Source organism: Pleurodeles waltl, chromosome 8, assembly GCF_031143425.1.
Source record: "Pleurodeles waltl isolate 20211129_DDA chromosome 8, aPleWal1.hap1.20221129, whole genome shotgun sequence".
NCBI lineage: Eukaryota > Metazoa > Chordata > Amphibia > Caudata > Salamandridae > Pleurodeles > Pleurodeles waltl.
The window spans coordinates 99,966,240-99,982,374 of NC_090447.1; the positions used below are offsets into that span (position 1 = coordinate 99,966,240).

A 16,135-nucleotide genomic window follows, 5' to 3' on the forward strand; every position below is an offset into this window, starting at 1 on the left:
CCACCTCCCCAGGAGCCTGTAGCCGCTTAAGTTCAACATTCACTTGTACATATGTGTGTGTGTATATATGTATATATACATATGTGTATATATATATATATATATAATCTGTAGTGGGTAGTAAGGGTGAAAGATGGCCGCACTCAGATGGGAAAGTACATAAATGTAATATAGTCAGATGAACAAGCAGTGGTGCACGTGATCATATGCCCTACTACCCTTAGGCAACAATGATGTGCAATATGAATACACAAATAGTATATACGCAAATAGAGATCACAGCACTCAGTATGCAAAGTAAAACAAAAAGTAGTTAGAGTATTTAGTTATTACAAGGTAAAAAATGAATGAATGAAGCAGTCGAGCACAGCACTGTTCAAATCTTGTCTCCATAGAAGAGTTCATTATTCTGAACGAGGTGATATTTCAGAGAACAGAGAGCATTTTCCCAAAACAGCCAACACGTGTTTCGTCATATCAGTGACTTTTTCAAGGCCGAAATTGACAAAAAAAAAAAAAGTGCCAGGTAGGTTAGGTCGGGTACGTCTCAGAAATAGTAAATAGTCCAAAGGAAACTCAGTAATCTTTTCAGTATCTTCATCAGTCTATGAAATGAATAGTCCAAAAAGGCATGTAAAGCGGTCAATCAATGAGAACCCCGGTAGGTCCAAACGTGTGTCTCGTAAGTAAGTGTGTAGCAGTCAGTCCATGCGTCGGCGTATTCTATAGAGAGGAGAATACGCCGACACATGGACTGACTGCTACACACTTACTTACGAGACACACGTTTGGACCTACCGGGGTTCTCATTGATTGACAGCTTTACATGCCTTTTTGGACTATTCATTTCATAGACTGATGAAGATACTGAAAAGATTGCTGAGTTTCCTTTGGACTATTTACTATTTCTGAGACGTACCGGACCTAACCTACCTGGCACTTTTTTGTTGTTGTCAATTTCGGCCTTGAAAAAGTCACTGATGTGACGAAACACGTGTTGGCTGTTTTGGGAAAATGCTCTCTGTTCTCTGAAATATCACCTCGTTCAGAATAAACGAACTCTTCTATGGAGACAAGATTTGAACCGTGCTGTGCTCGACTGCTTCATTCATTCATTTTTTACCTTGTAATAACTAAATACTCTAACTACTTTTTGTTTCACTTTGCATACTGAGTGCTGTGATCTCTATTTGCATATATATATATATATATATATATATATATATATATATATATATATGTGTGTGTGTTCGATGGCATTTGTAGCTGCAGATACACATGCTGTGCACAGTCCGCCATCTGGTGTTGGGCTCGGAGTGTTACAAGTTGTTTTTCTTCGAAGAAGTCTTTTCGAGTCACGAGACCGAGGGACTCCTCCCATTTCGACTCCATTGCGCATGGGCGTCGACTCCATCTTAGATTGTTTTTTTTCCGCCATCGGGTTCGGACGTGTTCCTTTTCGCTCCGTGTTTCGGGTCGGAAAGTTAGTTAGAATCTCGGAAAAAATAGTCGGTATTGTTTGCGTTCGGTATCGGGTTAGTTAGAACAAATCGACACCGAATTTTGAAGAGCTCCAGTGGCCCTTCGGGGTTTTTTCGATCCCCCGTCGGGGCCTGGTCGGCCCGGCCACGTGCGACTTCAGGGCTGATGGAACGGACCCCATTCCGCTTCTGCCCAAAATGCCTTAACAAGTATCCGTATACGGATCAGCATCTGGTCTGTAACTTGTGCTTGTCCCCCAGCACAAGGAGGATACTTGTGAAGCCTGTCGAGCGTTTCGGTCGAGGAAGACGCTGAGAGACCGAAGAGCCAGGAGACTACAAATGGCGTCCACGCCGACAGGTCAAGAACGTTTCGAGGAGGAAGAAGAAGCTTTCTCCATCCACGAGTCGGATTCTGAAGAACTCGACGCCGAAGAAACACCCCAAACCGTGAGTAAGACGTCGAAAATCAAGACTCACGAGAAGTCCACAAAAGCCCAGGGGACGCCACCGCCAACAGGCCATGGCTTAACCCGAAAACTAGGTGACCGATCTGTCAAATGCACATATTTGCAGATACTTACAAATGCATTTACAAAGGAGTTTTGACACGGAGAGCCGGAGTGAAAAATCTATGACCAAAGGTCTGTTTATTTTTGCTGCAGCAAAGAGGACAGGTTTACCACTGGCATCCCAGGCCCGAAGTAAAGTGTGCTGACATAAAGCGTTTAACAGTGATATTTATACTCATACATCAAAGGATACATAAAATGTGTAACTAATGATATACGTCATACAGATATTTTTAAGGAGTTAATCAGTATCCACACACTTGTTCCATTCCCAGTCTTGTCCTTGCCTCCCTTCTGCAGCTGCCTGACTCCCCACATTCTTGAGACCCTTCAAAGGATTACGTTGTTCAAAGGTATAGATATCAGCCTTTCCCTCCCCAAAATACCACAGCCGAGGTCAGTTAGTTATTTGAACACACAATTATAATGAATACAGTGCCCCAGTTAGGGAAAGAAACCAGCTGCAAGCCCATGGCGTGGAACCAGGCTTATTTTACCTAAACAAATATACATAAGATAACATATGTGATAGACAGTGCGTTCAGAGACAACAAAAGCTCAAACTTACACGTGTAAAAGAAACGAAGCAATTCAAAATGAATTCTAACAATCGACCCTTTTTGAGTTTTTTTTCTTCTGAACATAATAAACGTTTGAATAGTTCTAAATTTCCTCATATATGTTGAATTTTACTCCCACTTCATTGAAATTTGCATTCATGGGGACATAAACAACCGATGGGTATGAGCAACCAGTATCTGCAGTGAGGACAGTGGGGTCAATAGCCATTAGGGAAGTTATCTCTTCTCTCTGCATCATAGCTCGATTGGTTTCTAGTATTTTCACTGGCGGAAGTTTACACAATTTTAAACAGGAACAGAGAGCAGGTAAGCACTGCACTAATAAACAACTTAATACAATAGCTATTATTATAAAAAGTATGTCTTTAAACAACCAGCCCCACCCCCCAAACCAAGACCATAACCATGATAAACTCCAATCGCCTCCTTCATATTGGCCCCCCTTTTCAAATACCTGTACTGCTTCTTTTATTTTCCCAATATCCAATTCTATCTCGGATGACTTGTTGACGAAATAACAGCACTTTTGCTGGTACTGATGTTGGATTAAAACACATACTCCTCCTTGTTGTACTGTAATCAAGTCTAGGGCAAGCCGATTTTGTATCGCCAATTGGGCTGCAGAGTTTATCTCTACCTGTATACTTCCTATGGCCTCTCTGGTGGCATTAAATGCAATGGCTAATTCAGCTGACATATTCATCATTGCCAGTTGCAAATCGAAAATTCCAAATCCGGGAATAAGAACATGTAATACTTGAAATACCCAGTTCTTTCGCTCCTCCAGTATGGGTGTCCCTCGTTTGTACCTATGTGCAAAACTCCCCATGTTAAGGGGCTGGGAAGATGATATATTTGATATCACAGTAATGTTGGGTGCCAAATATGCCAGTGAACATATCCCTTCCCAGTTTAGAGGCAGTACTTTATATGCAGTTCTTCCACATACGAAGTACATGCCTCCCTGGATTTGTGAATTTATAATGCTGTATTTTATTCGAGGCAATCCTACACCCTCTGGGGTGTCATGCTCAGAATTATTGCAATATTTGTAATCTTCCCAGATTGTATTTAGCAATGATACATTTGCCCAGGGTGCAACATATGAACATCTAGCCGTCCAGAGGGGGCCAAGGAAAACCCGGGACAATATTACAGGTGAATTTTTCCCATTTCTATCTTGTTCTCTGGAGGGATCATATAACAATCCTTCTGGATCTACTAGAATCTCATTTTCTCCCACAGTCAGGTTCCAATAATTCACAGTGTAATTTTGATGAGTCCCATTAATTAACGCTGTCCAATTTCTGTCTATTTTCTCCTCTCCTTCAAGATCCCAATTCCCTGTTTTTATATCAAATAACAAAGTGTAAACACACTGTTCAGGAGGGATCTTTCCCATGTATTTTGCCTCTGGGTTTTGCCCATAAAAATAGGTACCAAAACATATGGGAAACATTTTAAGTGTGGCATTCTCTCCAGGCATCGGGGAGAGCTTGTATTCTGCCTGGGTATTAGGGAGCACCGCACACCTAGGGTACCATTGATATTCTTGTTGGTCACATCTCCAAGTGGTATTTGGTACAAGACACACTTCCCCTCTTTCATATTCGCTTGGTGATACTGGTACTTCATAAAGGCCTATAGGATCCTCGGGGTGTCTAGACAAGTGCCGGCAAATCCAACAGTCAGTGAGACTTAATGTCTCCGCTAATTTTCCATGAACCTTTATTAATGGATGTAAGGTAGGATTTTGCAACAATGATGCAACACCACTGGACATTATACATATTAACATAAGGGTCACTAGGTACTTCATTATGGTTTTGTAGAAATAGTTATAAGGCCACTCTTCCCTATTCTCTAGAGGGATATTTGTCCTGCCAAATGGATATATCTTCATAATTTTATTGTGCTCTTCTCCTTGGTCCTACAACTTTTCTATGATACCGTTTTACTCGTCTCAACCGCCTACGCGTGTTCAAAAATATACTCACACAATTACCAAATATGTAAATGCAAAATATTGATATCACTATACTAATAATCATATACGTATAGATACAAATAAGTAAATTTTTCCTTCAATGTTCACACCCACTAGGGTTCAGCACCGCCGTGCTTTACACTCTAGCAGTTAGGCTGCACTGGTTGGTCCAGGACAATAGAGGTTGGCTTGATCCTAGGTCCCTTAGCTTCTCCTTTTCAAGTTTTAACTCCTGGTGAGTCTCAACTCCCAGTGAGTAAGTCGCAATACTTCAAAGTTAGTCTTCAGTATAGTTTGTCAGTTTCGTTCAGTGTCTCAGCAAAATGAGGGCGGAGGCCAGCAATTTTCAACCAGATTAGTGATGTGCTTGGGTATTAAACAGAAAAAGGGCACCTTTCTTTTTTTTTTTTTTTTTTACCGCTGGGACTACAAACCGCACCAACCCTAATGGCTGGCCGCTTCCGTAGAACTGGTACTTGTTTTTTTTTTTTTTTTTTCTTTCTCGCCAGTCACAGAACTGTTAACTCCATTTACCCACTGATTGAATAGCGTTGCACAAGCTGCATCCCACTATACTTGTGTTCTCGTTGAGACAATTGTTCTGACCAATGTTCTGGTGTCGTTGCACAGGCTAGTCACCCGTGTTCATGCTGGAATTTTAGTCATCACAGTCATTTACAACCTCGTCGCCCAAAGTGTGCGTAACAACAGTGAGGATAGCTCGTTTTAATGCTGGTACATCAATGGCATCGGAAATGCCGGTGGCGGTGAAAGCGGGGAACTGTATTTCACAAAGGCAGGCGTGCCGTATTCTGCTGAGCAAAGGATTCCTTGGCCATTCAGAAGAGACCTCAGTTTGCAATTCCAAGCTAGGAGCTATCAGGGTGATGTAAATGTAGCTTTTCGTAGGGGTCACCACCTTACGCACCTTCAAAATTCTGTTCATTTGGATGGGCGAGGACGCAGGTTGTATCGATGAGTTTGTTGATCTTCAAACAGCAACTCTTCGTCACTGGGCTGCTGTGTCACCGCAGGAGCAGAAATAGCACTTGAAACCTGTGGAGGTGTTTCCTGTCTCCCTACTTCGCTGTAATCAGGAGACAATGGTAATTCTGCTGTTAGAGTACTCTGTAGTGGAATTGGTGCACGCTTACAGTGGCTAGCATGTATCCAGTTTTTCCTTCCTTCCACTTTCACCGCTGTCTGTGTTGCAAGCAGTACCTGGGCTGGCCCCCGCCACCTGGGCTGAAGACTGTTGGTTCTTTGAAAATTCTTTGTCATAAGCCAATCCCCTGGCTTAAAAGGGTGACCAGGGCCTTCAAGAGGAGTCGGTAGGCTGGCCTTGACCTGTTGGTGGATCAAACGCAAATCTTTAGTCAATTGTTTACAGTAATCTACAAACAAAGGATATTGCACTTCAGAAAGCTTCTTTGGTCGTGGTACCCCCCAGATATTGGCTGGCCTCCCCATGACAACTTCATAGGGGGATAATCGTGACTTGCTACTGGCAGTCATCCTGATGGACATTAATGCTAGGGGCAAAGCATCTGGCCATTTTAAGTTGGTCTCAGCACAAATCTTAGCTATTTTGCTCTTCAAGGTGTAATTATACCTTTCTACAAGGCCCGCTGATTGTGGGTGATTTGCAGCATGAAATCGATGTTTGATGTTAAGGGCAGTACAGACCTTCTCCATTACCTCATTAGAAAAATGACTGCCATTGTCACTCCAGACTAATCGTGGCAAGGCGTATCTAGGAAAATATTCTTTTAGTAATATTTTGGCGGTAGAGAGAGCACCATTGTCTTTTAATGGGTAGGCCTCTATCCATTTTGAAAACATGCATACTACCACTAACACGTATTTCAGTTTGTTACACGGTTCCATGTGGATAAAATCCATCTGTATAGCTTCAAAAGGGAGATCAGGAGGGGCAAAGTGACCAGGGGGCGTAGGGGTCCCTTTTCCTGCATTGTGCACTGCACACACCATACAACTTTTAACCAGGTTATTAGCAGCTTTGGATATCAGAGGATTACTCCAAACATGGTCCAAAGTTGTCTTGATGCCTTGGGCACTGATGTGTGCAGGACTGTGGGCCATAGTAACCATAGCGTGTACATAGCAATTAGGTAACATCCATCTTCTTCTGTCTGTGTCATCTGTGTAACAACCCTCACTGTCTAGTCTACCGTTCTTCTCCCACTGTTCCCTTTCCTCTGCTGTTGCTTCTGCTTGAATATCTCTCACACACTGCATGGTATTTTCTAATACTTCGTACTGGGGCTCTCCCTTGATGCTACTCTCAACATATGCATTGTCAAATGGTGCTCGTGCTGTTGCTTTCGCTGTAGCATCTGCAAAAGCATTTCCTCGTCCTATATCATCAGTAATTTTTTTGTGGGCACTACACTTAATGATTGCGACCTGACGGGGCAGACTGAGAGCAGTCAAAAGTGTCACAATCAAGTTGCCATGCTGGATGGTAGTGCCATGTGACGTGATAAAGCCTCTATTCGCCCAGAGTCGCCCAAAATTATGAGCTACTCCAAACGCATATTGGCTATCAGTGTAGATGTTAACACTAAGATGTTCACTTATTTCACAAGCTCTGGTGAGGGCAATTAATTCTGCAGCCTGTGCCGAATTTTTCGGGATTCTATGAGATTCAACCACTGTTTTGACTGTGGTGACGGCATAGGCTGCAGTGGTCGTACCATCTGGTAACTTGAAGCAAGACCCATCTACAAACAGCTCTCCCTGTGGGTCAGATAGGGGAGTGTCTGTCAAGTCTACCCGTCCCTTAGTTTCTTCCTCAGTGGCAAAAATGCAATTATGATCAAATTCCACATTGTCCTGAGGGAGGGGTAGTAACGTAGCTGGGTTCAAGACATTGCACCGCTTCAAAGTAATATTTGGACTGAACAATGTTAATTCGTAACCCGTTAGACGAGCACTGGTGAGGTGCTGCGTCTGTGTCTTGTTTAACAAAATATCAACGGCATGAGGAACCATCACAGTGAGCGGATTGCCACCAACAAACCCTTCACTTTGTTTCACCGCAGCTGCTGCAGAAGCCACTCCTCTAAGACAAGTAGGCAAAGCTTGCGCCACAGTGTCCAAGGTGGAAGAGAAGTATGCACAAGGGCGTTGTCTCCCACCTTGGGCCTGTGTCAAAACAGACAGTGTACAGCCATGCTTTTCATGCACAAATAAAACAAATGGTTTGCTGTAATCCGGATTACCCAATACAGGAGCAGAGCACATCGCCTTTTTTAATTCTTGAAAAGCCTCCTCACATTTGTCAGTCCAAGGTACAGGAGAGGGCACATCTGAAAGTGTCAGAGCAGTCAATGGTTTTGCTATAAGTGAAAAATTTGGAATCCACTGTCTGCAAAAAGATGTAAATCCCAAAAATGCTCGGACTTCAGAAGGGGTGCGTGGTGCAGTCATTGTATGAACCAATTTAATTCTGTCTGGATGTAATCTCCTTCCCTCCTTAGAGAGGAGGTGTCCTAGATAGGTGACCTCCTCTCTACAATACTGCAATTTTGGAAGGGACACCTTATGGCCCAGAGGTGCTAAATGATGTAATAATGCAACAGTATCAGTCTTACATTGTGTCATGGAATCTGAGGCAATTAAAATATCATCAATGTACTGCAACAACGCAGAGCCTGTAGGTGGATCGAATTGGTCTAATTGACGTTTAAGACATTGACTATATATGCTCGGGGACTCAACAAAGCCCTGTGGAATTCTTGTCATCGCGAATGATCTACCAAAAATCGCAAAGCTAAACAAATATTGAGATTCTTCGGCAATTGGAATGCTAAAGAAAGCATTCTTCAAATCGATTACGGTGAAAAAACACGCAGAGGGTGGGATCATGGTGAAAAGACTATTCATGTCTGGGACCACGGGAAACTGGGGAATTACTATTTTATTAATTTCTCGGAGATCAATAACTAATCGATATACTGTGTTATCAGTAAATGATTGCTCACCATCTAATCTATTAGCATCATTTCGTTTCTTTACAACAGGAAGGATTGGACTGTTACATGGGCTGCTCACTATTTCCTTTATGACACCTGCATGCACAAGATCAGATATGACTGCCTTGAGCCCTTTTTCGCTTGATTTAGGTAATTTGTATTGAGGAACACGAGGTAACCGGGCACCTGGTTTGATTTTTATTACAATAGGGTCGATATCCATAATGCCTACATCATTCTTGCCTTTGGCCCATAAGCGAGGGTCTATTTCCTGTAGCTCTGGGGGTAAGTCGTATTCCTGTGAGAACATGCACCGAGTTGGGGAAACACTATCCATAGTTACATAGACACCATCCATTGAACAGTGAATAACTGCATTTAATTTCTTTAACAAATCTAATGCAAACAAGTTTTCATTGCAACCTGATGTTAAAGAGAGTGGCGTGTGTACTGTAAATGGGCCTACAGTTACTCTCATAGGTGTTGAGATGGGGCTCACCACGGGGATTCCAGAAATCCCAATTGATGTGGTATGAAGCCCAGACAGGGGAGCCCCGGGGACTGCAGAATGTGCAATAGATGTTCTGGTGGCACCAGTATCTAGAAGAAACTTATGGCCCTCTCCTTCGATTTTTACATCAATGTAGGGACCATTTTGATCTACAGGAATACTTACTCGCCCCTGGCCCTGTCTGTGGCTGTCCTAATAATTGTAGGATTCAGAAAAGAAATCATCAGCATAATATTGTCGTTCAAATGCATTGTCAAAAATATTAGTGTTACGCGGGACCTGATTCTCATTCTGCGAATTCTGATCAGTTCTACCTCTTCCTCGTCCTCGTGCATTACCTGCCGCGTTCCCTCTATGAAGTGACATACTTTGCCTTCCTTCCAGTAATGGGCAAGTATCACGCCAATGTCCATCCTGCTTACAGTAGGCACATTGGTTGATATTTAATCGGCGGTCTTGGGGTGGTGCAGATGTACCTCGGCCTCGACCCCTTCCCCGTCCCCTTGGTGGGCCACCCCTTTGCTGAGGGGTTGCATCCCGCTGAGGGTATGCCTGCTGTAATAATGCCTTTTTCTTCAATTCTTTTACTGACTTCTCATTCTTTTCTAATTCTTCCTTGTACCTGCTCTCATAGTATTGCGCCATCTGCAAAATCTCTGCCTGTCCCTTCGTCATCCACGAACTCTCTGTTGCTTTTAATTTTTGTGATATTTCAGGTAGAAGGCCATTAACAAAGCGTTCTACAAATAGTGTGACACCTGTTACGGTGGCGAGGTCTTGACCGCTAAAATCTATGAACGCTTGTTCAATTCGAGTAAAATAATCTGGGACATCTTCACCTATTTTCTGTTTATAAGTGGCAAGCTTTCCCCAATCCACAGTCTGAAGAGGTATAACAGTTTCTAACTTAGTCAATATCCGATTAGGTAAATCTAAAATATCCTGATGCGGCAGGGTTCCTGGTGCCCTTTGTGCTTCATGTGCTTCTAAACCCCCCCATGTATTTCCCAAAGTAGGTGCATCATCTACTCTTCTAATTTTATGCCAAACTTCAGGACCCAATAAAACACCAAAAAAATAGTCAATGTCTTTGAGAGTCATGGTTGTGGTGGAAATGGCAGTTCTAAGGTCCCGATAGAATCCAGCTGGATTCTTTCGAGGGTCTGGCAAGTCTTTCTTTATAGCCATTACCTCCTCCCTTTTCCATGGTATATGAACAAATTGGGCCACCGGCACGGGAGCTGGCTGTCCGGCGGCAGCTGCTGCTGCGACTGCAGCTGCAGTGGGCATATCAGGGTGCACTTCCCTCATTGGGTACCCCTTGTCATATCTATTTAGAACATCTTCCCTGGCTATGACACAAATGCGTACTCCCTCATTTATGCTGCTACTATCAAGAATACAAGCCCTACTGTCCCGCCATAATTGGTTTAATTCTTGTTCATAAGGGAGAGGGGTAGAATCTGTAATGCAAGACTTCCAATCCCTCTCCAATTTTTCAATCATATACAACAGTGCTAATTGCTGTCCAAAATGTGACATCTGTTGTATTGTGTCCATAATATCGGTGTGGGTGTAAATAAGATGTGACATCCAGTTATCTGACTGATCCTTGATAACCCGTTTTTCCCAATCCCCAATAGTGGAGCGGGTACCAGGGGGCGAAATCGACTTCATAGGTGTGCTCCATATGGGTGAAAGTGAGTGAGTGGCTGTGCACCGTCGGCGTTGTCCATTTGGGGTATTAGGGGCAGGGGACATTATTGGTAACCTTGCAGTGTTGGCTGGTAGTGGTGGGGCAGGTGGCGGAGGGATTAGGACTTGGGCTATTTGGGTGGCTTGAGCTAGAGGCTGTGGTGGCTGTGGCACATGCTGCTGTAGTGGTGCACCTGGATTTCCCAAATTGTGCCCTTGCCCTTGCTGCTGTTGCTGTGCCCCCATGATAGGTTGGGCTACTGCAGGGGGTGTGTAAGGTGGAGGTGCAGTAGGGCTATTATCTAATAGCTGTAGCATTACCTCATCTTCCTCTAATGCATGTTTGGGTTCTGTTGGCTTTGATACATAACTTCCCTCCACCTGGGCCCTATGGACTCTATCTTCAGACTCAATTCTTTTCTGGGTTTGGGAATGGTGGTACAGGGCGGCTTTCTGCATGATGGTTCTCCGGTTCTCCTTCTCTAACAGTTTATCTGACTTCGTTTTTCTTTTGGTGGCCTCAATTTCCCATTTTCTGTATACTTCAAACATATGTTGTCTAGCCTTTTTATGAAACAAACATTCCTGTAGGTAGGTTAGTTTCTTTAAATCAAAAGACCCATCCTCCGGCCACTGGAGGTCAGGACAATGTCTAGTATATTTGCGCCATATACTATTATACAAATTATTCTCTAAACCATAATCCTTTAACATGTCCCACCCTGGTGTTCCCTCTTTTGGAATGGGTTGCTTTTTATCTAAACGTGGCACATGATTTCGGCGAAAACAAAGACATAACCCTTGCCAACATTTCTTATTTCCCATATCTAACCTTTTAATTTGTTCAAAATGCAACACGCACCAAATTTCAAAATGCAACCTGCACCGAAAAAAAAAAAACCCTTTTTCAAATGTGCACGAAAGAAAACCTTTTCAAATATTTACCAACTTACAAATTGCTCCAGGCCTGGGCAAATTACTCAAACAAGAAAAACACATGTAATACAAATTGTCAAATGGTACCTTGTACAAATGCAAATTTACCAAGAACTAATCATTCCCAAAAATGATAAGTTATCCAAAAACAATTATTCTCTCAAATGCAAGTTAAAGCAGACAAATAGCCAGCGAGGAACAGTCTTACCTGACTATCTGCTTTTTCCTGGATTTCTCTCCGGCCGCCCGTGTCAGACTAATCCGTCAAGATAAACACCGATGTTTCAGGGACTTCGCTGGGACATCATGAGAAAACGGGGGGAAACCTGCCCGGTGGATAAGATGCAGCTGCTTCAGAAACTAAGTCTTTGTGCAGGGGCCCCTGGAATCTACACCTCCGGAACGGCGTCCCCCCACTGGCAGCACGTCTCGTGACAGAGCTACTGAAGATATCCACTGGAAGGTCCCTGTTCGGGCGCCAAATTGTCAAATGCACATATTTGCAGATACTTACAAATGCATTTACAAAGGAGTTTTGACACGGAGAGCCGGAGTGAAAAATCTATGACCAAAGGTCTGTTTATTTTTGCTGCAGCAAAGAGGACAGGTTTACCACTGGCATCCCAGGCCCGAAGTAAAGTGTGCTGACATAAAGCGTTTAACAGTGATATTTATACTCATACATCAAAGGATACATAAAATGTGTAACTAATGATATACGTCATACAGATATTTTTAAGGAGTTAATCAGTATCCACACACTTGTTCCATTCCCAGTCTTGTCCTTGCCTCCCTTCTGCAGCTGCCTGACTCCCCACATTCTTGAGACCCTTCAAAGGATTACGTTGTTCAAAGGTATAGATATCAGCCTTTCCCTCCCCAAAATACCACAGCCGAGGTCAGTTAGTTATTTGAACACACAATTATAATGAATACAGTGCCCCAGTTAGGGAAAGAAACCAGCTGCAAGCCCATGGCGTGGAACCAGGCTTATTTTACCTAAACAAATATACATAAGATAACATATGTGATAGACAGTGCGTTCAGAGACAACAAAAGCTCAAACTTACACGTGTAAAAGAAACGAAGCAATTCAAAATGAATTCTAACAGATCCAAGGCACCGAAAAAGGGCATGCTGGTGTCGAAGTCATCCGACTCCGGTCGAGATACCGCCACACAGCAACCTCGGAGCCGAGACAGCGGCTCAGAGAAACTTCGGCACAGAGACAGCGGCACCGAAGAACTTCGGCACCGAGACACCACGCCGAAAACAAAGAAAGTTTCTTCGGAGCCTAAAAAGACTTCCGAAAAGGTTTCGGTTCCGAAACATCCTGCCTCTGAGACGAAAACTAGTTCCTATACAGAGGAACAAGGATTAACCTCCCAATTACATAGATTTGGAGAGGAGCTTCAAGCTGTAGAGCCTGACTACACGCAAAGAAGGCTTCATATTCATGAGGACACAGGGAAGATAACCACTCTTCCCCCCCCAATCAAAATAAAAAGGAAACTTGCCTTTCAACAAAAGGACAAGCAACCACAGGCAAAAGTGGCAAGGAAAACAACCCCACCACCGTCTCCACCACCATCAATACATGCATCACCAGCAACAACTCCACCACTGATTCACTCACCAGCTCATACTACAATGAGTCAGGATGATCCCGATGCATGGGACCTTTACGATGCTCCAGTGTCTGACAACAGCCCAGACTCCTATCCCACAAAACCGTCACCACCTGAGGACAGTACATCCTACACATAGGTGGTCGCAAGGGCAGCCGAATTTCACAACGTCACCTTACATTCTGAACCAATTGAGGATGACTTTCTGTTTAACACCCTATCCTCCACCCATAGCCAGTACCAAAGCCTTCCCATGCTCCCAGGAATGCTAATACATTCAAAACAAATATTTCAGGATCCAGTTAAAGGCAGAGCCATAACTCCAAGGGTGGAGAAAAAGAACAAGCCACCGCCAACAGATCCAATCTATATTACAACACAACTAACACCAGACTCAGTAGTTGTCGGGGCAGCTCGTAAGAGAGCCAACTCTCATACCTCAGGAGACGCACCACCTCCAGACAAAGAGAGCCGCAAATTTGATGCTGCGGGAAAAAGGGTTGCAGCACAAGCAGCAAATCAATGGCGTATTGCCAATTCACAAGCACTTTTGGCAAGATACGACAGAGCTCATTGGGATGAAATGCAACATTTCATCGAACACTTACCCAAGGAGTTCCAAAAAAGAGCGCAACAGGTGGTAGAAGAGGGACAAAGTATCTCAAATAATCAGATACGGTCTTCCATGGATGCAGCAGATACAGCTGCAAGGACAATAAACACTGCAATCACGATACGAAGGCACGCATGGCTGCGCACTTCAGGGTTCAAGCCGGAAATCCAACAAGCTGTGCTCAATATGCCATTTAATGAACAGCAATTGTTTGGGCCGGAGGTAGACACTGCCATTGAGAAACTCAAAAAAGACACCGATACAGCCAAAGCCATGGGCGCACTCTACTCCCCGCACAGCAGAGGCACATTTCGAAAAACACCTTTTAGGGGAGGGTTTCGAGGTCAACCCACAGAAACCACAACCTCACAAACAAGGCCTACTTACCAGGGTCAATATCAGAGGGGAGGTTTTCGGGGGCAATATAGAGGGGGCCAATTCCCAAGAAATCGAGGAAAATTCCAAGGCCCCAAAACTCCTCAAAATAAACAGTGACTCACAAGTCACACAACCCCATCACATAACACCTGTGGGGGGAAGACTAAGCCAATTTTACAAACTTTGGGAGGAAATAACAACAAACACTTGGGTCTTAACAATTATCCAGCTTGGTTATTGCATAGAATTTCTCCAATTCCCTCCAAACGTCCCACCGAAAACACACAATATGTCAAAATAACATATAGATCTTCTAGAACTAGAAGTTCAAGCATTGCTACAAAAGGACGCAATAGAATTAGTACCAAATCTACAAAAAAACACAGGAGTTTACTCACTGTACTTTCTAATACCCAGAAAGGACAAAACTCTGAGACCAATACTAGATCTCAGAACACTAAATACCTACATCAAATCAGACCATTTTCACATGGTCACGTTACAAGACGTAATCCCACTGCTCAAACAGCAAGATTACATGACAACATTAGACCTAAAAGATGCGTATTTCCATATACCAATACATCCTTCACACAGGAAATACCTAAGGTTCGTATTACAAGGAATACATTATCAATTCAAAGTGTTGCCATTCGGAATAACAACTGCGCCAAGAGTTTTTACAAAATGCCTGGCAGTAGTAGCTGCACATATCAGAAGGCAGCAAATACATGTGTTCCCGTACTTAGACGACTGGTTAATCAAAACCAACACGCTAAGACAGTGTTCACAGCACACAAAATATGTCATACATACCCTTCACAGGCTAGGTTTCTCCATCAACTACGCGAAGTAACACCTTTTGCCGTGTCAAACACAGCAATACTTAGGAGCGACAATCAACACAGCAAAAGGGATTGCCACTCCAAGTCCACAAAGGGTTCAAACATTTCACAAGATAATACAGGCCATGTATCCAACACAAAAGATACAAGTCAAAATGGTAATGAAACTCCTAGGCATGGTGTCTTCATGCATAGCCATTGTCCCAAACGCAAGATGGCACATGCGGCCCTTACAACAGTGCCTAGCATCACAATGGTCACAAGCACAGGGTCAACTTCTAGATCTGGTGTTGATAGACCGCCAAACATACATCTCGCTTCTATGGTGGAACAGTACAAATTTAAACCGAGGGCGGCCTTTCCAAGACCCAGTGCCACAATACGTCATAACGACGGATGCTTCCATGACAGGTTGGGGAGCACACCTCAATCAACACAGCATCCAAGGACAATGGGACATACATCAGAGGCAGTTTCACATAAATCACTTAGAACTGTTAGCAGTATTTCTAGCGCTGAAAGCATTTCAACCCATAATAACCCAAAAATACATTGTTGTCAAAACAGACAACATGACAACAATGTATTATCTAAACAAACAAGGAGGGACACACTCGACACAGTTGTGCCTCCTAACACAAAAAATATGGCATTGGGCGATTCACAACCACATTCGCCTAATAGCACAATTTATTCCAGGGATTCAGAACCAGTTGGCAGACAATCTCTCTCGAGATCACCAACAAACCCACGAATGGGAAATTCACCCCCAAATACTAAACAATTACTTTCAAATTTGGAGAACACCTCAAATAGATCTATTTGCAACAAAGGAAAACTCAAAATGCCAAAACTTCGCATCCAGGTACCCACAAGATCAATCCCAAGGCAATGCTCTATGGATGAACTG

At 43.4% G+C, this 16,135-nt stretch overlaps 1 protein-coding gene and 1 long non-coding RNA gene across 3 annotated transcripts in view; one reads left to right on the forward strand and one right to left on the reverse strand.

The window, feature by feature from the left end:
* The window catches only part of RAB6A (RAB6A, member RAS oncogene family), a 214,502-nt gene that overhangs the window by 114,894 nt on the left and 83,473 nt on the right, over window positions 1-16,135 (forward strand). The gene's annotated exons all lie outside the window — the stretch shown is intronic.
* LOC138249764 (uncharacterized) lies at window positions 4,923-12,294 on the reverse strand. Its single transcript, XR_011194839.1, has 2 exons — window positions 11,970-12,294; window positions 4,923-5,968 (listed from the first exon to the last, which is right to left on the reverse strand). It is a non-coding gene; the product is annotated as an uncharacterized lncRNA (long non-coding RNA).